Raw genomic sequence first — 21,684 nt, 5'->3', positions numbered from 1 at the left:
TAAAATCAAATATTCAAATATATATTTATATATATATATATATATACTATTATTAATACTATTTTAAATGTAATTGGGAAATAAGATATACAGGCACTGAGGCATAGAGATCCACTGGAAAAGTCAAAAGGGGTATGGGAGAAAATATGGGAGAGAGCAGATTGGAGGAGGGGATATCCTGTGGAACTGCTATTTTGGGGCGGTGGGTAGGGGAAAATGGGGAGAAAATTTGTAACTCAAAATCTGGCGGAAATGAATGATGTAAATCAGAAGTTAATAAAGCATTTGAAAAATGAAAAAATAAAAACAAAAGCCTATGTAGATCCAGAAAAAAAATAATCTACTACATGCCAGGGACTCTTGCTAAGCTCTTCATAAATATCTCAGTTAATCCTCATAACTCTGGGAAGTATTTGTTATTATTATCCTTATTTTACCTTTGGAGAAACTGAGGCAGACAGAGATTGCCCAGGGTCAAAGAGCTAGTGAGTGAGTATCTGAGGCTAAATTTGAACTTAAATTTTCCTTACTCCAGGCCCAGCATTCTACCCACTGTGCAATCTAGCTGCCTCTAAGATAAGTTACTGGGAAAGAGTTTCCTTCTTGCCTGGAGACAGAGGGATAGACTGGTTGACTTACAATGATTAAAGCACTGGAATGTGTGTTGGGGAAAGGGGACAGGTTAGAGTTAATATTGCAGGTAGTATCATGACTCCAGAAGAATATTTCCTAGGAGCTATAGAAATCTGCTGAACTCCTCACTTGACATTCAGTGTTCAGGCATACTTACATCTCTAAATGGCCGGCTGTTGCTGCCATATGCTGGTCCCTAGCCTTCATACTGGCTCTCCAGGGAAGTTGCTTCACCACAGTATGGAATGCCTGGCCCAATTTTCCTCAACAGCCCTGGCAGAGAATTCTGTGTTCCTTCTGCCTGAAAGGTGCTATGTAAATAGAAAGGATTAATTACTATAATTAGTTTTATTCTCTGGTTTCTTGGCAAAGAATAGCCCCACCTTACTCTCCAATGAAACTGACTCAAAATTCATCCATTTCAACCACTAACATGATAAAAGAAACCAAAAGTGAATGAGATTACAATTCATTAGCTGTATGACCCTGAAAAAGTCATATACCCTCTTTGAGAATCATTTTCTTCATTTATACTTCAAAGAGGAGATTGTGTTGCTATGCACACTTCCTCCACCAACAGGGATCACGAACACTTGATAATTTTAATACAACTGCTTATGTAAGTTTCTGTGGCTAAAAAGCAATGATTATGAAGTTAACCAGCCTACCTAACCATGTCATGAAGTAACATGACATAGAAGAAAGAGCACTGGAATTTATATCAGGAGATACCTGGGTGCTAATCCTACTGTTCATACTAGCTACATGGTCACAGACAAGACAGCTTCATCTAAAAAATGAGCATAATAATATCTAAGAAATGAAGAGGTAGAAAGGAGAAAGGGGTGGGTTTGGACACAGGGTTCAAATTTCTTTTCTGACACTTAGCTGTCATCTGACACTGGATGATAACAGGCAAGTCATAAATTCTCTTTAAAATTCAGGACACTTTCTAAGTCTACAAGCTACAGATGAGTTTTGGTCTTCTTTAGTGATCATTTATGAGGCACAGATGACCATATGTGTATCACATATGTACACATGTGTACATATGTACATATACACATATATTCAAGTATGTTTGCATGTATTTATTGTTTTGAAAACCATAAAGTTATACATAACTGTTGGAACCAGAATTAGGTCTGCTTTTTGGTTACTGAGTTATCAGGTTTAAACAGATAGAGAGAGAGATAGATAAATGGAAGATCATTGAACCTGGCATCAAAAGGTCTGGGTTCGAATTCTAGCTCCAACATTTATGTATAACTTTATGGTTTTCAAATATATGAGTACACACATATGAAGGCACACAAATGTATATTTGGAGTTGTATACATATATATAGAAAGGCCACACATAGACATATATAATATACATGTATCTAACTATACACATAAATAGACATGTGTATAATTCTATCATGTCTGTGTGTGTATACATGTATGTGTAGTCATTACTTTGAAACTCATAAACTGCTAAATAAGTGTTGGAGCCAGAATTCAAGTCAAAACATTTTGATACCAGATCTAATGTTCTTTCATTATGCTATGCTTCCTCTAAGCCTTCGTGTTATTAACTGCTATGGGTTAGAAAACCCAGAAGACAATGCAGGAAAATAATTGCAACACACTTTAAGGAAGACTTTGAAGGGAAAAAAAATGTGATCAAGGAGGAGAGGAAAAAAAAACTGCTATAGAAAGAGCTGCCATCCATAAGTTCTGAACAGAAAAAAACCAGGCTAATAATCTTTCCTAGAAGAGAAACCCAAGCCATATAAGTCAAAACTAGATTCTCTAATTCACTTCCAACTTGCTCCCAAAGTGATGCGCTGGCCTGAGGAACCAGTTCCCAAATCAAAGTCACTTCTGGTTTTCTGACAAAGTCCAAAAGAAGGGGGATTGAACCATAATCTCTCCAGGGTAAGGATTCACCCTGTAGTGACCCAGCCAAAGGTGCTATTTAACCCTTCTTCTAAAGAAGGACTTGACTGGCACAGCCAGAACTCCTGTGATGATCAGCCAAGACTAGTGAGCCACTGGGAGGGGCATATGTTGTATGCTAACAGTCCTAGGGGATCATAGCATTTAGAGTTGGAAGAGACCTAGATATCATCTAGTCTAACCTTTTCATTTTCTAGATTTCACTGAGAGGTTAAGTGATTTGCCCAAAGTCAAACAAGTAGGCTAGACTAGGCTAGGCTGGGCTGGGCTGGGCTGGGCTGGGCTGGGCTGGGCTGGGCTAGGCTAGGCTAGGATGTTAAGGTTATGGGATGGGATAGGTTGTGACAGGATGAGATAGAATGAAAGAGGATAAGGAAAAAGAGTTTGGAATAATAATTGAAAGACTAATAACACAAGAAAAACACAAAGAGATATATGTGGTTGGAGGGAGAAATGATCATTTCCCATCACATGGATAAGTTAAGGCTTCCTGGAGGAGAAGACATTTGAGCTGTACCTTAAAACCCTTTATAAATGTAAACCTTGGAAGGTTGTTTCTCATCACAGGAAGTGTTTAAATAGAAGATTTGATTTAATTAAATTCCTTTTCTCAAACATTAATCTAGTTCCCACTACATGTAAGGCACTTTGCCAGGTGCTCTTGATGGAGCTTAAATTCGGCTGCATATTACAACTTTCCAGGTGGGTCAGATTTTCAGTTCTTTATTTTTTCCCATAAGTTTCTTCCCCAGCTGGTAAGTGTATGCAGGTCAGTGAATATGAGTTGGGAAGTGGGCATAAGTATGAGTATGAGTAAATGAATGAAGTCCAGCTTCCTTCTCTTAACTTTTAGTTACACCTCTGTATTATATTCACAACTTTTTAGTTGGGACAGACAAGGGCATTTGAAAACAGTTGAAAATTATGTGAGGCAGCACTCCCTGTGTCTTTGGATATAGACTAGACCAGGGATGGGGAATCTGCAGCTTCCAGGACACATGTGGCCTTCTAGGTTCTTGGATACGGCCTTTTGACTGAGTCCAAGTTTTAAAGAACAAATTCTTTTATTAAGGGAATTTGTTCTGTGAAGTTTGGATTCAATCAAAGAGGAACTAGAGGATCTCCTACCCTGGCTAGACTGATGGTTCTGGACCCCAAATTGGGGTTTCCCATTCCTGCATTATCCATAAGTGAGGGTGACAGCTCCTCTTGCAGAAAAGAAAGGAGAGGCTCCCTGTCCCTGAGGATAGAAAACGGCTTCTCCCAAAGGATGTTGGAGGGATGAAGGGTAGGACAGAATAGGATAGGATAGGATAGGATAGGATAGGATAGGATAGGATAGGATAGGATAGGATAGGATAGGATAGGATAGGATAGGATAGGATAGGATAGGATGCTAAGGGTATGAGACTAATAAGTTAATGAAGCAGTTAAATATAGGGGATCCAGTTCAGAAGATCTAAAATGGAAACTAAGATCTGCTCCATTATGGCTGTATGATCTTGGACAAGATCTTTCCACTGTTAGGGTCATAATTTCTCCATCTGAAGAATAACATATGCTAGATTTTCACTCAGGTCCCTTTCAGCTCTAGAATACGGTTCTATGCACATGTATACACTGATAAGTATAACACAAGGCAGGGAGCTATCAGAGTGGGGGCAGTTAGGCAAAATGCTCCAGGAAAATTTGAGTGAGCACAATAGAAAGTGCAAATACCTTGGTGTTATCTCAGAATCAGAGTTAAATTCCTAACTCTTTTGCTTACTACCTGTATGACCTTGAACCAGTTGTTTAACCCTTTTGTGCCTAAATTTGCTTATCCACTATGTGAGAGGTTTGGACTAGATAACATTCTTGGAGGTTACATCTTTACATCTATGATGCTATGCCATGAACTGGTGAGATCAAAGTTAGGGCTGTACTTTCAAAAACAGATAATAGTTCTGACCCTCAGTAATGTGTAGAGAGTACATTCCAAGTGACATACACAAAAATATCCACATTTGGGAAATCTCTAGGGGTTACTATAGCCAAATCTACCCAAAGACAAACAGATTCTACCTAGCATACTAAGCCACTAGCAATAGATCCTATTCTTTCTGACTGAATACCCCATTCCCTATGTACACATTGGCAATGATAGCACCTTGGCACCTATGCAGTTTATGTGTTCCTGGTTCCACTGATTATCCTAGATATTAGGTTAAATAAAATATGAGTTGCTCTAAGACCTCTAATCCTATGAAACAGATGACAGTGGCATATTGATGGGGTAAGCAAGAACAAAGGAGAAATAGATATGAGAGGGCTACTTAGGAAATGCTCCATTGCTCAGTGTTGAGTTGATCTTTTTGACCAAGCAACTTGGGTGTTACAACTATATTTAGGGTTTTGTTTTGGTAGGACAAGGTACATCATCTTGCTCCATCTCCATCTTCCCTTTCCCCTCCCATGAAGCTAAACTACCTTGAAAAGCACTTCTTATTTTGAGGACAGCAACTGTAGCTCTGGCATCTGCAGCATCAGGATAAGTCTAGCATCCCAGAGAAGCTCAAATCTTTCTTGGGCTGCCCAGAAATAGTTCATCATTTCCCGGCTTTCACAGTTGAGCATTACTTTGCAAACATCTGTTCAGAGCCTAGATTCCTAGGGAAATAGGATTTAAGACATCATTGTGTCTCTATCTCTGTGTTTCCCTCCCTTCCTCCCCCCTCCCCTCCCCCCCAACCCAAAAGGCTTGTTCTCCTGAGCCTACAGGAAACTAAATGCATTCTACAAATCCTTGCCATGTGTTTGTGAGTGAGTTCAGGAAGAAAATCTCCTCTCTGGGGCACATAGAGTTTGGACTCATTCCAAATTTGAAGCCTATTCTAGGAGAGGTTAAAATGAAGGTCATTTCAGGTTTGCAGATCTCTTCGGTTAAAAATAATAACTTACCTTATTATATAATACTTTATGATTATAAAGGACTTTCCTAATCTGTATATCCTTTGAATTTTATAGCAGCTCTGTGAAATAAAGGTGTGCAATTATTATTTCAGTTTTACAAATATAGAAACAGACTTCTAAATCCTGCTGTAATTTCTCTTAAATAGTCATCAAATTCTAACTTATATTATTTGTAGTATCAATGTATTATTTTTATACACAGTTCTGTCCCTACAACCCTCCTCAACCCTCCCCCATAGACTCCAAACTCCTTGAGGGCAAGACTGGCATTTTCAACTTTATTTCCCTAATCCTATCACAGAGCCTTGGGCATAATAGGCCTTTAATAAATAAATGTTTATTGAATCAAATGGAACTGAATGTAATTGAAGAGACCTGAATCAGCCTGGGTCTAAATGAAAGGAATGGAAATGCAATGAAATGATTTGAACTAAGGTGAATTAATTTATTATACTCACATAGAAAGTGACTTTACCCAGACTTAGTCCTTAAAGTTTTAACCCTACTATCCACCCAACGGATCCCATTACATGTTTGTATCTGTGTAAACAGATAGGAAATTGAATAATCATTCAACATACCAAGATCCCCTTCCTTTCCTCAGAAATCCATCAAACAGGATTTCTAAATATCCTGCCTCCCTCACAAGGATGTTGTGAGGATCAAAAGTGTTAATGGATGTGAAAGTGTTTTGTCATTGTTTCCTGCTGAATTGATGTAAATTATTTTTATCATGGAATTGAATGACAAATTGTCATTGAGACTGAACTGCATGCACAACCAAACTGGATAAAGTGGGAACCTTCAGTGTATATGGTAGATAGATGAATGGATACATAGATAGATGGATGGATAGATAGATAGATAGATAGATAGATAGATAGATAGACAGACAGACAGAAAGACATATAAACACCTATATACATAAATATGTATGTGTATGTATATACACAATATACAAATACAAACGGGGAAAGGCTGGGATAACACCCTGTGTGGAAAAGATAGAGATCCCAGAACTCTGAATCGGAAACTGTGAGGAGAGACAAGAGGGAAAGAAATAGGGTTTGAGAAGAGTTCATCCAAGCCTGTATTTATGTGTATCAGTCACTCAGGGCTCACTACCCCAACCCATACTGGCACTGGGTGTATATACCTGACTAGTTTGGATATCTTGACTTGAATGTCCTACAGTAATCTCCAACATCATTCCATCTCCAAATCAGGAAGGGCATAGTTTTGTTTTTCTCTGTCCAGTCAGCCTTCTGCATTAAATTTTGAACAAAATATTTAATGAAGAACATTGACAAGGGGGAATTCATTCAGAGGAAGATAGTAAAAAGAGGAAGAAAACTTATGAGCTGGAGTTGAAATAACTTGGATGGAGAAAAAAATTCTTGGGAGGAAGTTTTTTTCAAATTCTTGAATGACTGTCATATAAAAGAAAAAAACTTATTCTGCTTAATCATAAGTGACAGAATGAAGAGAAAGGGGTAGAAGTAGACCTATAACTGGGGAGAACATTTGGGGCTTTGGCACAGACTACCAGATTTAGATATTATTGAAAGAATTTAACATCTTTCAGAAGGATAGAAAAAACAAAGTTTGTTGTCCAGTTAATCAGAATAATATTGATCATGAATAGCTTTAGGGTGAGAAGGAAGCTCAGAAGCCTCATTTTACATGTAAAGATGTTCCCTGTTAGTCTTATAAAACCTACAGGTCATAATGAAAAAAATGCAATAAAATGATGTATAATGGAAGCATTCCACAACTTACAAAGGGTCTGAGGCTTGAAGAAATCAACCACATATGAAAAGGTCAGTGAACACAATGAATTTACCTTTATCACATAAATATTCTTTGTTCTCAGCTACTCATCTTCATAAGATCCCAAAGGAAATTTGGGAAGTATTACTCTCTGGTCAACATTCATAAAGGAAGAGAACTTCACTCACGGAAATTGCTCTGAGCAAGGAAGAATTGTCAAATAAAAGAGGCTAGATATCTTCCACCTCTTACCTGGAAGTGACAAACCTCAAAGTTTGTCTCTAAAATGGGAGAGGACTCTCCGATGATAGGATAAAGGAAGTTTCCCTCTCTCAGAGAATACAAAGCACTAAATTTGAAGGGAAATGTAACACTCCAGTTAAAGAAAGCACATTAATACCTAGCCAAGTCACAGACTGAAAATGGCAAAGACTTTAGTAGCCCCGCAAAACCATCATATCAACCTATCTAGCATAGATATCCTGTCCCTGAAGAGCTCAGGGGCTGAGATATCTGACCTCCTTCCCTAGTCTTTCAACATCTCAACAGCTGAGAAACCTGCTCAGACTATCCCAGCAGCATCTATGCCCAGCAGCCAAGGAACCTTTCTGTTCCAACCCAGCAGCAACTAAGCCTAATTATTCTACCAAAACATACATACAGACACACACATACACCACACACACACACACACACACACACACACACACACACACACACACACCATGACCTCTACCACTACCCTGTCTGTTCTTCTAAGCTGATTCCAACTTTCTAACTCCCTAGGGATATGCAATTATACAATGTTCCAGATGTGGCATCAAGAGGACAGAAATCAGTAGAACAATCACCTCCTTGAAGGTGCTTGTGTTGCTTTAACTTTCTGTAAAATAGGAATAATAATGCCACAACACTTTACCAGCATAATAACATGATTTAAAATATATTATTCCATGCAAAATGAAAAAAATTCTTAGTAGGATGCCATTATAGACTATATTTTTAACATATGGTCTTAGTAAATATGATATAATTTTCTGTCTTGTTTTATTAATAAGATGCACCGAATATTTTAAATTCTATTTACTGCACTCTTAAGTTTTTTTTTTTTAAGCAATTGGGGTTAAGTAACTTGTTCAAGGTTACATGGCCAGTTATTTCTGGGTGTGGTGCTAAGTATCTGAGCCCAGATTTGATCCCTAGGTCATCCTGACACTGGGGCCAGTGCTCTTACTCGCTGAGCCACCTGGCTGCCTGTGCACTCTTAAGTTTTTGCAAAAAAAAATTTCTATTAGGAAGAGTGAGTTTATGGAAACATTTTTAGTTTCATGTTGTTAAAGGTAAAATTTTATAATATATTCAATATACTTTCATCTTTCTTCTTTGTCTTCTTTGTCCATTGTCTTCTTTAAGTCCATACCTCAAAAGACTTTAAAAAGAAAAAATTTCTTGTTTGACTTTCATCACTACAGATACATACACAAAAGAACTCAAATTTATATATATGTGTGTGTGTGTGCTATATGTATGTACACATACATATATAGGGAGAGGTATACACATATGTACATATATAAATTCTCAAGATAATCAATTTCTCAAATTTATGCATGTAACAAATACATAGCTCATTTCCAATGATGATAAAATTATAGCCAACTTTTTGCAACAGTTGAAGTTTCTTTCAGGACCATGGGCATATCTCTGCCATCTTAGATATGGCAAATTCATGTATATCTCATGATTTTAGAGTTTTAGATGTCTTTAGAAAATATCATTTTAGACCTTCAAACATTATTCCTTGAAATATGGAACATCAGTAAATTGAGCATTAGCCACCAAGGGACTTTAGAAATCATATGGTCCTCATTTTATAGGTGATGAGACTGGGATTTAGGAGTATGAGACTAGTTGGCTAAAATAGCATAAATTACTAGCACAGCCAGAACAAGAATGATTATCAACTTTCAGTATAGTGCTACTTCTAATACACCACACTATTTCTACCTTGATTTCCTGACTGCTTTTTGTGTCTCTGACTGCCCCCTGTATGATAGACAGATGCTGATGCTTTTTTTAAAGAGAGAGAACTCAGCTTGCTGAAACATAAAATTTTAAAAATCACAAATATAACATCTTATATAAAGGAGACGATCTGACACAAATTGCATCCCCTGAAGGGGAAATGGGATTAAACAAGGGATGAGGTAAAGGCATGAATCAGCAACAATAATTTTTAAACAGAGAAGTAGAATGGTTTATGCCATCCTGAACTAAATGGCAGGTTAACTGTTACCAATGAGAAAGACATTTTTTTCCAGAAAGTGTGACAATGTGGCCTTGAATTTGTGCCCAAGGTGAAATAAAAAGTTATAGGTATCAGAATGAAAAGAAAAGTGAAGAATGATTATAATAGCTAACCCAAAGCAATGAAAGGTTTGTGAATCCTTTGCATATATTATTTATTTGATCCTTACCACAACTATGTCAGATAAATATTATTATTATCCTTAATTAATAGACAAGTAAACATTGGCTGAGATATGTTGTGATTCATTCCTAGTCACATTGCTAGTCAATTTCCAAGACTGGATTAAAATCCATTTCCTCCTGACACCAATTCTGAAATTCTACTATAACATCTTGCCTATCTATGTGATTAGGAGTAATGAAACCTGGATTCCAGTCCAAGCTTTGTGACCATGTGACCATAACTAAATCGTTTCATCTTTGTCTTTATATTTTACCTTTTTTTTGTTTTTCTTAAAGAGGGAATGGACACCGATGGTCTTTAATGACCCTTTTCACTATAGAATTGTATGTCATAAGGTACCTTTCAGCTCTAATGTCTTGTGTTGTATATTTAACATTGTGTAATCTATGATACTTTTCAGCACTGAGATTTTAAATTTTTATCATCTATATTCCAGGTCTTCCAACATCTAGCTCTAAAACTCTGTCTTTCTATGAAAATCATCAGATAACTCAATCTTACCTTCATTAAGATTGGTATCACCACCAGAGTGTTGCCATTATTCCTTACGGCAGGTTCTGATTGGTTGATGACTGAGAAAGATTATAGCCCCACAACAGTGTCATTTTGACTGGGAAAAGTTTTGTGTTCATTGTAATTTTAACTTAAAAAAATTCTATTCATCTTTTCCTTTATTATTTTCTTTCTTTCCAATGAATTGAAAGATAGGAACAAGGAGAAGTATTTCAAGGGGTGAGTTGTTAGCTGAGGAAGAAAGAAATGTCTCTTTCTTATATCAGCCTGCAGGGAGCATTACTGTACACACAGCAGGAGCAGAGGAAAGCAGTTAGCTTAGAGAAGCACAGCTGGGCCTGCTCGCTTTGAAAAATAGTTGCTAGAGTCACCAGATGAGGTGGACCATACAAATTGCAACCATTGTTATTGGAGAAGTTAACCTTGCAGATTGCAGCTGTCTCTGTTTTCTGCCTTCGCCTACCTCCCTTTCCCTTGATTTTCTCTCAATTACTTCCTCTTCTTTTCCCCACTTATATGTTCTTATCCTGTCTTTTTTAATGATATTCCTCCTCTCTTTTTTTCTTTTTAAAATTCTTTTCTTTCCCTTCTTTTATATAGCTCTCTCTCTCATTTTCTCTTCATGCTGTCATTCTCTGCCTCTCTTCTTTCATCTCTGCTTTTGTTCCTATTGTTCTTCCTCCCGATTTTTTTTTCTTAGCTCCCTCTACTTTCTACTCTCTTCCTTTTTCTCCTTTCCTCCCTTCTCTTCTTCCTTCTGTTGGCCCTCTCTGCCTCTTTCTCCCTCTCTCATTTTCTCTATATTCTCATCTTCCCTTTCTGCTTCATTTATCTCTTCCTACTTCCCTTTATTACTTTTCTTTCCTTCTCTTTTGTTCTTTTCTTTCCCTTTTCCCTGAAATGGAATTGTTTTCAATCACATATTACTGAATTTGGTAGTAGAAGGAAAGGGAGATAATCTGAATTCACAAGTACTGATGATGATGAGTACAATAGTAGAGGAAGTATGTGTGTAGTCATCATCCCACTAACTATAGGTCCACTCAGTCATTACTCTCTTCTTTCATTTTCTCTGTCTCTCTGTCTCTGTCTCTGTCTCATCTCTCTCTCTCTCTCTCTCTCTCTCTCTCTCTCTCTCTCTCTCTCTCTCTCTCTCTCTCTCTCTGTCTCTCTCTCATTCTGTGTGTATATGTATGTGTGTGTGTGTGTGTGTAGCATTTTAAAATTAGAGACTCCATAAAAATAAAGCACATTGTGTTGAGCCCAGCAGGAGAGAAGACTAGGAATCTAAAACCATGGCAGGTTATAGAAAATAGACATTCTGCTTAGAGATGCTACATTAGGACACACAATGCACAGCAAATTATTTCCTCCCAAGAAAATCTATCTTGGAGATTCTCCTTCCTTAAACTAACCAAACAAAAAGGAGAATAATTTTTCAGAGATGGGATGACTTTTGTAATTAATTCAAAGGGGAAAAAGGTGGTCTCTCACCTGGACTGATTGAATAGCCAAGAATGATCAATTCAGACTGAGGATCATAACTGAAATAACTCAGCCTAGTCTCAAATAGCCTGGTGACATATAGGACTTACCACTACCTCCTGAAAGAAGTATAGTGGTTTGATATCACTTTGGGGAATATGTCTCATGATATTTGGTCTCAATAATCACTATAGAAAATAAATAGTAGCTATGTGCATAATTGGCAAGACAAGATTTAGGGAGTAGGGCAGAGGGCAGGTAACATGCTGAGAGAGAGAAAACAGGTGAATTGTCTGATTTCTGACTGACACTTGCTAGTCATATAAGCTTAAGAAAAGTTTCTTTCCAGGTACTACTATTTTTCTCCTCTGTGAAAAAGTGGTGATGATGCCCAAATTGTTTCTCTCACAGGGCTAGTGTCAAGAAAGTGTTTTAGCCAATAAGATACTATAGAAATGTGAGCTAGAATTATTTCCATGAATATCCTTCTGACCAGAGATATACTCAAAGCACTGGTAACATCCTCCATCCTCAAACCTCTCAGTAAGTAGCAACACCTTGAAGTAAGGCACTGTCCTCTTCTTGCCAACCCATCTACTTTCATATAAAATACCACGTTTTCCCCAAAACATTCAAGCATTTTCATTTCTTTCCTGTACATGAGCCATGGCTTACTTCCCCCCCCCCCCCCTCTCTCAGCTGAGAACCATCCTCATATTTTAAGGGAAAAAAATGAGGTCATTCACTGAGACTCATTCTTCTCCCTTCTTCCTCCTCTGACGTCAGTCAGATGCTTTCTACCACTACCTCCTTCTTCAGCTTTGTCTCACATAATCATGTGTTCCTTCTCCTTGATAAGGGAAACTCCTCTACATGCACAAATAATCCCATTCCATCCTACTTTTTCCAGAAGATTTTTCCCTTGATCATTTCTACTTTATCAATTATCTTGAATCTCTCTCTGTCTAGTGACTACTTCCCTGAAGCCTACAAATATGCCCTTGTTTTCCTTATTCTCAAAAAGTACCCATTTCTGGCATCTTTTCCCATTAGCTATGATCCCATATATCCATCTTTTTGGCTAAACTCCTTGAGAAGGGAATCTACAATAGAAACTTCACTTCTTTATTCTCAGTCTCTTCTTAACTCTCTATAAGTCTGGCTTCTGACCTCATCATTCAACTGAAATAACTGTCTTTGAAATTATTAATGCTCCCTTAATTGCAGAGTATAATTTTTTTCCCTCAATTCTCATTATTCTTGACCTCTTTGTAGCCTTTGTCTCTGATCACCCTCTTCTCCATGATACTCTCTTTTCTCTAGGTTTTTCAACACTAAACTTTCCTGGTTCTCCAATTTACCTGACTGCTGTTTTTCTGTCTCATTATGAGTGTCTCACAGGGGCTTCTTGGGCCCTTTTCTCTTCTCCCTCTATAAGTTTTTTTTTTCCCTCCCTTGGTGATTTCATTAGCTCCAGTGGTTTCAATGATCATCTCTGTGCTAATGATTCTAAAATCTTATCTAGTTCTAACATCTCTGCTTATAGGGAGCTAAGAAAAAAGACTTTCATCTCCAACTGCCTGTTGGACATCCTAAACTGGGTGCCCTGTAATCATCTTAAATTGAACATGTCCAAAACCACATTCATTTTTCCCCTCCAAAATTCCATTCCTCCTCATTCCTCTATTATTGTTGAGGGCACTGTCATCCTCCCAGTCATCTAGACCATTAACCTAAGTGTCATCCTCAACTTCTCATTTTCTCACCCCCATATCTAATCTGTTGCCAAGGCTTGTCATTTTAACCTTCATAATACCTCTTACATATGCCACCTTCTCTCCTCTGACATTTCCACTACTCTGGTGCAGACTCCTATCACCTCACACTTGGACTATAGTAGTAGAGAACTGGTTGGTCCTCCAGCCACAAATCTCTCTGATCACCCCAGTCCATCTCCACTCAATTGTCAAAGTCTCTTACCTAAAGCTCAAATCTGACCATGTAACTCTAGTATTCAATAAACTCCAAGGACTCCCCATCACATCCAGTATGAAATACAACATCTTTTGACCTTCAAAGCCCTTCTTAACCTGCCACCCACCATTCCTACTCTTACACCTCACACCCAACCACATATGTACTTGGCCATCCAGTGACACTTGCCTCCTTGTTATTCCTTAAACTTGACAGTCCATCTCTCAACTCTGCATTTTTACTGGCTGTTCCATGTGTGGAAGGCTTACCCTTCTCTGCCTCTTGGCTTCCCTGGTTTCCTTCAAGCCCCAGCTAAAAACCTAGCTTCTATAGGAAGCCTTTCCCAATCCTTCTTAATTCTAATGACTTCTTTATTATGTCCAAATTATCCTGTATAGTTTATTTATACACCAACATTTGCATGTTTTCTCTCCCATTATACTGTGAGTTCCTTGAGAGTAGAGACTCTTTTACCTTTCTTTCTATCTCTAGTGCTTCCCACAGTGTTTGGTACATAGTAGGTGCTTAATAAATATTCATTGACTGATTATTGATTCCTCCAGGTCAGAAGTCCCCTTGGGGCTTACCTTAGGTTTGGGTGAGGAGCTCATCAAATCAAGACTTCCTTGTAGCAACCCCTACTTTCTCTGAGTTCTACCAAGTTCCACAGCTGTTGCTCAGCTCTCTCACTGACTCTCAGATTTATAATCCATTGATGAGTTCTGGCATTGCTGCTGTGTTCCGTCATTGTCCCTGAGTTCTGTAATCCATTGCTCAGTTAGCCATTGTTGCTGAGTTCCATAATCCATTGCTGAGCATTCACTCCCTGTTGCTGGGTTTTCTAAATCCCTTACTAACTTCTGCCATTGTTGTTGTCACATTCCACCACTGTCTTAGCATTCTATAATTTATTGCTGAGATCTACCATTGTTGCTGAGTTCTGTGACTATGCAGCCCCTCCCTCACCATGCCTGGCCATAGGGATGCTGGGGAAAATTTAGAAATATACCAGCACAGCACTAATGTAAAAATAGGCGATCTTAATGACAGACCTAACACTTTTTCTAGAACTTCCTGGTTCTTTAAGACCTCATTTGAGCCATTGACTGTCTGTAGTGTTATTCAAAGATATGTGGTTACTCCTGACATTCCTTACTGTTTAGCCTGAGTTCTTTTTAGCATAAAAAGTCTTTTAACATACCTGTGATTCAATAAGCAAGCACAAAATGGCTCTATCTTATTTGGTAAACCTATTGTCTATTGTCTGAGGGATTTTATCCCCTTTAAGAATGTGTGTGTGTGTGTGTGTGTGTGTAAACACTGTTGTGCAGACATAAATTAGACTAGGAAGCCATTGAAATGTTACTCATTTTGTGTATACCTTATATGCCTTCACATATTTATCTCCAAGCTGAGCCAGGAGCACAATATGCTGTGTTAACTAAATGCTAAAGTCACCCCCAAGTCACCCCCACAAGAACATTGTTTACTAGGGAATTTGAACTTAGAATAACTTAATATGCAAAAGGAGAAAATCAATGCTGAGAAGACAGATCCATGCTCCTTGCCTAAGGAAGGATGTGTTTATCAGAGCAACTCAACCTGCTGCCCAGGCTGCATCTTGCCTCTTCTCTGATAGTGATTTTTAGAGTCAAATCACTAATAGTACTAATAGCTTGAACCTGTGTAGTGCTTCAGGGTTACAAAGTCCTTTACATCCATTATTTTATTTGAACAACTATGCAAGATAGGCAAAGCAGAGAGAACTATTCCCATTTTACTGACCAGAAAACTGGCATGACTCACCCAAAGTGACACAGGCAATACATGTTAGATTCAGGACTAGAACCCAGGCCTTCTAACTGAATCCAGTATTCCTTCCACTAAACTGTGTGACTTCATAGGACCATAGCTAAAAGAACCCTTAAGGATCCTGTCATTTTACAAATAAAGAAAAATGAAAGGAAACAAGGTTAGAGAAGCTAAGCAAAATGTCCGAGATCACATAGTAAGTACTAGAGCTACTAGTCAAACCTAGTTCTAGGGTCTTTCTGAGTGGGTTTGACCTTCTGTATCCATATGTTTATCAAGGAAAGTCCCAATATGGAGAACTGAAAGAGGGTGGGAGTGGGAGGGTGCAGTATATGAGCTTAGTTTTCCAATTAGATTATAGGAAAGTCTGGCTCAGTGCCCACTTCTCACATAGGGACCAAAGCCAATTAGATTACCTAAGCAAGCTGTGTTGATGGCAGATGAGCACCAAATGCTACTACTCTTGAATCAGAACTCAGAAAACATCTTCTTAGAAAAAGATGCTAATAAATGTTGATGGCTCAGGAGAAACTCAGCAGCTGTGGGATGAGAATCTCTAATGGAGACCTCTGGAGAAAGGATTAAGGTTGGAGAGAAGTAATGCTGACACTTCTGGTATACATACATTCATCTAGCCTGGCCAACAGATGCAAAGATAGTCTAAATATCAGAGAGGAAGCCGGTGAACCCCCTCATAATCCTCCTAGGACCATACAGCACAATAGAAAGAGTCCTCATTCAGGTTAGAAGCCTTGAATTCATTAAAGTCCCAAGGCTATGACTTTTGTTTTTGCTTTTTTTTTTTTGGAGGGGGGAAGGTAGGGTAATTGGGGTAAAGTGACTTGCCCAAGGTCACACTGGCGTGTGTGTGTGTGTGTGTGTGTGTGTGTGTGTGAGAAGTATCTGAGGCCGAATTTGAACTCAGATCCTCCTGACTCCAGGGCTGGTACTCTATTCACTGCACCACCCAGCCACCCCAGGTCTATTACTTTCTAAGTGAGTATGATCTTAGGAAAATCACTCCAATTATCTGATCCTCAGTTTCCTTATCTATAAAATGAGAATTAAATGAGTATACAAAGCAGAATGATTTTTAAATTAGAGGATTTGGGTACAAATTCTGATTTTGCAGTTTACCTTTGGCAATTCTCTTCTCTGGGCCTCAATTTCTTCATCTGTAAGAAGAGGAGGTTAAATTATAATTTCTAAAATTAATTCCTTCTGGTTCTAAATACTATAACCTATGACTGTTATTTACACAATCTCTTTCATGAGGCTACTATGAGATAACACATGTAAAATGCTTTGTAATCAGACATGGTCAAGTAAATGTCAGCTCTTACCTACATATACCAGCCCAACCCCCAGCCTCATTTGTTGTTTTTGTGGTGAATAAGAAAAATGTTCTTGGCTTAATAAAAGCCCACCAGAGAAAGGCATCCTCAGCCACTGTGGAAGCAGGTTGAAAAAGGGTAGATTAAGCCACTTGATAGAGAATCTCCTCATTCCAAGAGTGTTTGTTTTGAAAATGTTGCTGCACCAGGTCACGGAATTCATGAATAAAACCCTTTCCTTATTTCCACTCAAAAAGAATCAAGATTTATTACCATCCTAACCAGGAAAACAGTATTGACCCACTGGCTATTGGAGGTTTTCAGCATTGTGGGAAAGAATATTTATTGCTTTTAATTACCATAAACTAGCAAGGATCTTGTTTTAATAGTTTTTTTTTTATCCCTTCCTACTCTGAGTTTGCAAACGTAAGTACAAAAAGATGAAAAGCAGCCTCAGTATTAAGTAAATCTTCTGAGGCAAAATGATGAATTAAAAATGACCAAGAATAGTCTCCTGGTCTTCTCATTCCTCTTTCTCCAATCCAAGAAAAGTACAAACTCAGAAGAAATCCCCAGATCTGTAACTGCCTTGCTGCTTGACCTTTAGTAATACTTTAGCTTGAGTCCCACCCAAGTCTTTGTTAATAAAATGGGAGCTAGAGAACTGGCTCCTTCTCTTCAGTTCAATGAACATATATTAAGCATATACTATGTGCAAGATATGGGAGATATAAAGGGGGAAAAATTGCTTTCAAAGATCTTACATTCTACTGGATTTATAACTCCTACACAGATAAATAAATGGAAGACAACTGGAAGAGAAAGAGAGGAATAAAAACTTAGAGAGACCAAGAAAGGCTTCCTATAGGAAGTGGTACCTCAGTGGAGGAGTGAATGAAATGTAAGAATTATAAGATACTGGGGCAGCTAGTTGGCACAGTGAATAGAGCACCGGCCCTGGAGTCAGGAGGACCTGGGTTCTGATCTGGCCTCAGACACTTAACACAAAAAAATAGCCGTGTGACCTTGGGGAAGTCACTTAACCCCAACTGCCCTCCAAGAAAGCAAAAAAAAAAAAGAATTATAGGATACCAAGGAGAAGATTGAAAGTAGGGCACTTTGGTTGGAATGTGGAACAGAGGAGAGTAGTATGAAGGCTCTGAAAAGGCAACTAGAGTTTATCAGATAGCTAATGCCTTTAAAGATAAGAAGAGGATTTGGGATTTCACCCCTCAGGCAACTAGAAATCATTGAAGATTTTTGAGCACAGGTATAACAGGGTCTTGGTCACTGAGAAAGTTTATTTTGGCAGTTTTGTGGAGAGGATAAGAGAAGGAAGAGACTGGAAGCAGGAAGGCCAACTAAGAGGCTGTTGCAATAGTCCATATGATAGGGAATAAAGAGCAAAACTAGAGTTGTGGCCAAATGAGGAGAGAGAAAGGCAAGAACATGAGATATTATGAAATAGTAGAAATATGAATAATAGAAACAAGAAGATTTGCAAATGATTAGGTATAACAGATAAGGAAGAGTGAAGGCTTGATGGTTACAAACCTGGGAAAGTGGTAAGATAGTGGTATCCCCATAAAAATAGGCAAGTAAAGGCAGGTTTAGCAAGATGAAACTGAATTCTGTTGCTCACAAGGATGAAATCAGAATACATGACTTATTAAAACAGCAGCATTTTAAGCAGCTTAAAACCTTTAACAACTCCCTATTGCTTCCAGATAAAGTTGAATCTTCTTAACCTGGCATTCGAGGCCCTCTACAAACAGTAACCTCTGAACTTTCTAGGACTAAATCCTACTTCTCTTTATGTGCTCGATGCACCATCTTTATATTCGCTATCCCATGTACATGCCCCATGTTTGTTTTTTGATCTCTGTAATTTCGCTCAAACTGTCTTCTATGCTGTAAATGTCCATTATCACTCCTTCCTTAAAACTTCCAATATTTCAAGGCTCAATTCAATCACAGCTTCCATCCTTCAGAAAAGTCTTCCAGATCCATGCCATGCCCCTAAGTGAGAAAATGAACTTTTCTTCCCCAACCTTAAATAGCCCTTTGTACTCCTCTAACACAATAATATACTATGTTTTGTAAAATAGAGTAACAGCAACAACAGCAATAAATAACATATCTAAGGCACTGTAAAATTTATGTAATATTTTCTCCCCAAACTTTCTGTAGTAGGTAGTATAGGTTTTATTACTTTCATTTTACCAAAAAAAAAATACAAACAATCAAAGAAGTTCAGTACTTTGACCACCATCATAAAACCAGTAAACTAGGATATGAACCAAAGTTTTATGGTTCTAAGCCCAGGCCAGTTTTCCCTGTACCTTTATGCATCATATCCAGATATCATTTCTTATTTATATTTGTATCTCCCTCTGTTTTATCTATTGCCTCTCAAACAAAGCAGAAACTTAATAAACAAATTAAAAAGCAAATTTTGAGAAAAAATTCTGTTGTCATCTGGAAAATTCTGTGCTGTTTTTTTCCCTAGTATTTTTGTCTAATAGACTGCCTTACCTCATGCTCCTTCACAGGAACTTCCCACCCTCATATTTAGAAACTTCTATCCTTGAAACATTCCAGGCTAGAAACATTCATTTTTAGGGCTGATTATTGGTCACTTCCTTCCAGTGACAGGGATAGCAAACCAGTCAGAACCAACTAAACAGGCCTCTTCCATTCTTTCTGTGAGTAGAGGGGGTGTGGGGGTGAGAGGGTAGGGTGTGATGCAGAATTGTTCATGGTACTTCCATGATACTACCATGAGTTACCCTGAAGCATAAATATAGGAATCCTAATTTATCTTGACAGCTTTTTCTTGCTGTGACTTGAAGGTCTTCATCCTGGAAACATCTCTGGTTGGATTCCTTCTCTCATACTTCTAGGTCTTATTTTAGAAGTGATTGTCTTTGCTCCAGGGTGAAGGGCATTGGTGGGCTTCCTGTCTAGAGATGTCAGGTTGGTCTCATGCAAAAAAGGGATCACTGGACTGCCCTAGTATCTCTTTCCTATTGTCCCTGTCCTTCTCTCCCTTGGGTGTCCCCAGTCAAGCCCATGATCTTCCCTTAAAGATACCAAATAAAAGGGTCTGTTGCCTTCAGTAATGAATGGTTAATCTTTCTACAAAGCCCTTTAAGCAAAAGACACTAACTGGCTACAAAGAAAAGCTACCTATGCCATAGATGTGTAACCCAATTTCCACCTTCTAGAAGAGGTATATTTAAACCTGATGCATTTTCAACTTCTCCTTAGAGAATGACAGAAGCAGGATTCAAATCCAGGCTTTCTGACTATTAGTGTAGTGCCCTGTTGAATAAACCATATTGCCAGTAAAGACTATGTAACTCATGAGTGCCAGAACTAGCAACAGAATCAAGGGCTGGCGAACACACGTGCATGCACACACATATCCTCCAGCCTCTGATTAAAAGTATTTCTGATCTTATCATCACAAGTTGCATTGAATTTCAAAAATTCATTACGAACCCATTTCTCCAAGGAAGTGGTATAATTCCATAAATGGTGCACTTGACTGGGAATCAGGAGATAAGGATTATTTTCTGAGTGCTGCCATCCAACTGTGTGAACTAGGCCTCAGTTGTTCCATCTATAAGAAGGAGATAATAATAAAGCTTTGCCATAAGCCAATCACTTTTCCCCATCTATTTTGCCAATGGAACTTCACAACCATCCTGTAAGACAGGGAGGTGCAGGGATTACAGCACTGTCCTCATTTAATGGATGAGAAAACAGAGGTTCAGCAAAGTAACATGATTTGTTCCGGGTCACACAGTGAATCAGCTCTTTCAAATCCTCCTAGAACAACGTACTTTCTATGTAATGGGATGGCCCCTGAGATTCAAGTATTCGTTCAATGTTAAAACACAAAGGGACCTTAGAAGGTAGAACATTAGAACATAAAAATCAAATAAATGAAATGGACTTTAGAACATAGAACTAGAAGAGTCTTGAAGAACATCTAGTCCAATTTCATTTTACAGAGAACAAGAAAAAGGACTAGAGAGAGAATGAGACTTGCCCAAGGTCACTCAGCTAGTACGTGGCAGAATAAGGACAAATCCAACCTTGCAGAATGAGGCTTAGGATGGATTTTACTATCTTTGCTGGCAAGACAGAAAGAGGCAAACTTCAGCTAAGAGAAACAGACTGGCTGTGTAGAATGAGGAGGGAGTAGCAGGGGAATCAGGATTATGAAGTCCATTTCCCCGCTGTGATATATTTTTTAATATATATCTCTTGCTGAAGCATGAGGCTTGGGCCAGTTCAGTGTCCTAGGTAATGAGTGCTCTCTTTCTCTCCCTCAGATGCAAAAGTGTGGGTAGCCATGTGTAGCTGTGTTAACACTACATGACTAAAGCCAGTCCCCAGAGCCCCTTCCGGCTGCACACCTCAACGATTCCACCACTTCCTCATATTGATTTGCATCCTTGCAGGTTGTGTAAACAAGACTGTTAGAGGAATATAAATAACTGCAGCCAGTATTGCAGTTCAGCTGCTCAGGCCTCTGGAAATCAACATTTCCACTTATCTCCCTGGGCAAGGTGGAACCTCTTCACTGCTCAAAGGCCTCCCTCCCCTCGGAGTTAATGCAAATCCCAAAACCTGAGTAGCTTCTTCCCTTCCTTCCTCTGCCTCTCTCCTAGTCTCAGGCCTTTAAAGGAATTTATGGTTATTCCTCAGAGCTGCAGAGAATAGGCTTGTCCTCAAGTCCCCAGGAGGCACAGGTAAGGAGCTG

General features: G+C 38.5%; 1 long non-coding RNA gene across 1 annotated transcript in view; it reads right to left on the bottom strand.

Moving 5' to 3' along the window:
- LOC138150396 (uncharacterized) overlaps positions 1–19,669 on the bottom strand; it is a 23,543-nt gene extending 3,874 nt beyond the window's left edge. The window contains exons 1-5 of the long non-coding RNA XR_011165563.1: positions 19,446–19,669; positions 16,714–16,751; positions 5,517–5,587; positions 5,046–5,225; positions 791–944 (exon numbers count right to left, since the gene is read on the bottom strand). This is a non-coding gene — a long non-coding RNA (uncharacterized lncRNA). The remainder of the gene's footprint in view (positions 1–790; positions 945–5,045; positions 5,226–5,516; positions 5,588–16,713; positions 16,752–19,445) is intronic.
- Positions 19,670–21,684: the final 2,015 nt, after the last annotated feature.

The sequence above is a fragment of the Petaurus breviceps genome, unplaced genomic scaffold, assembly GCF_028583685.1.
Source record: "Petaurus breviceps papuanus isolate PSGF00001 unplaced genomic scaffold, PetGlider_PUasm1.0 90879, whole genome shotgun sequence".
In the NCBI taxonomy this organism is placed as follows: domain Eukaryota; kingdom Metazoa; phylum Chordata; class Mammalia; order Diprotodontia; family Petauridae; genus Petaurus; species Petaurus breviceps.
Note: the sequence above shows the minus strand (reverse complement) of the source record. Positions and strands in the feature narration are given on the sequence as shown.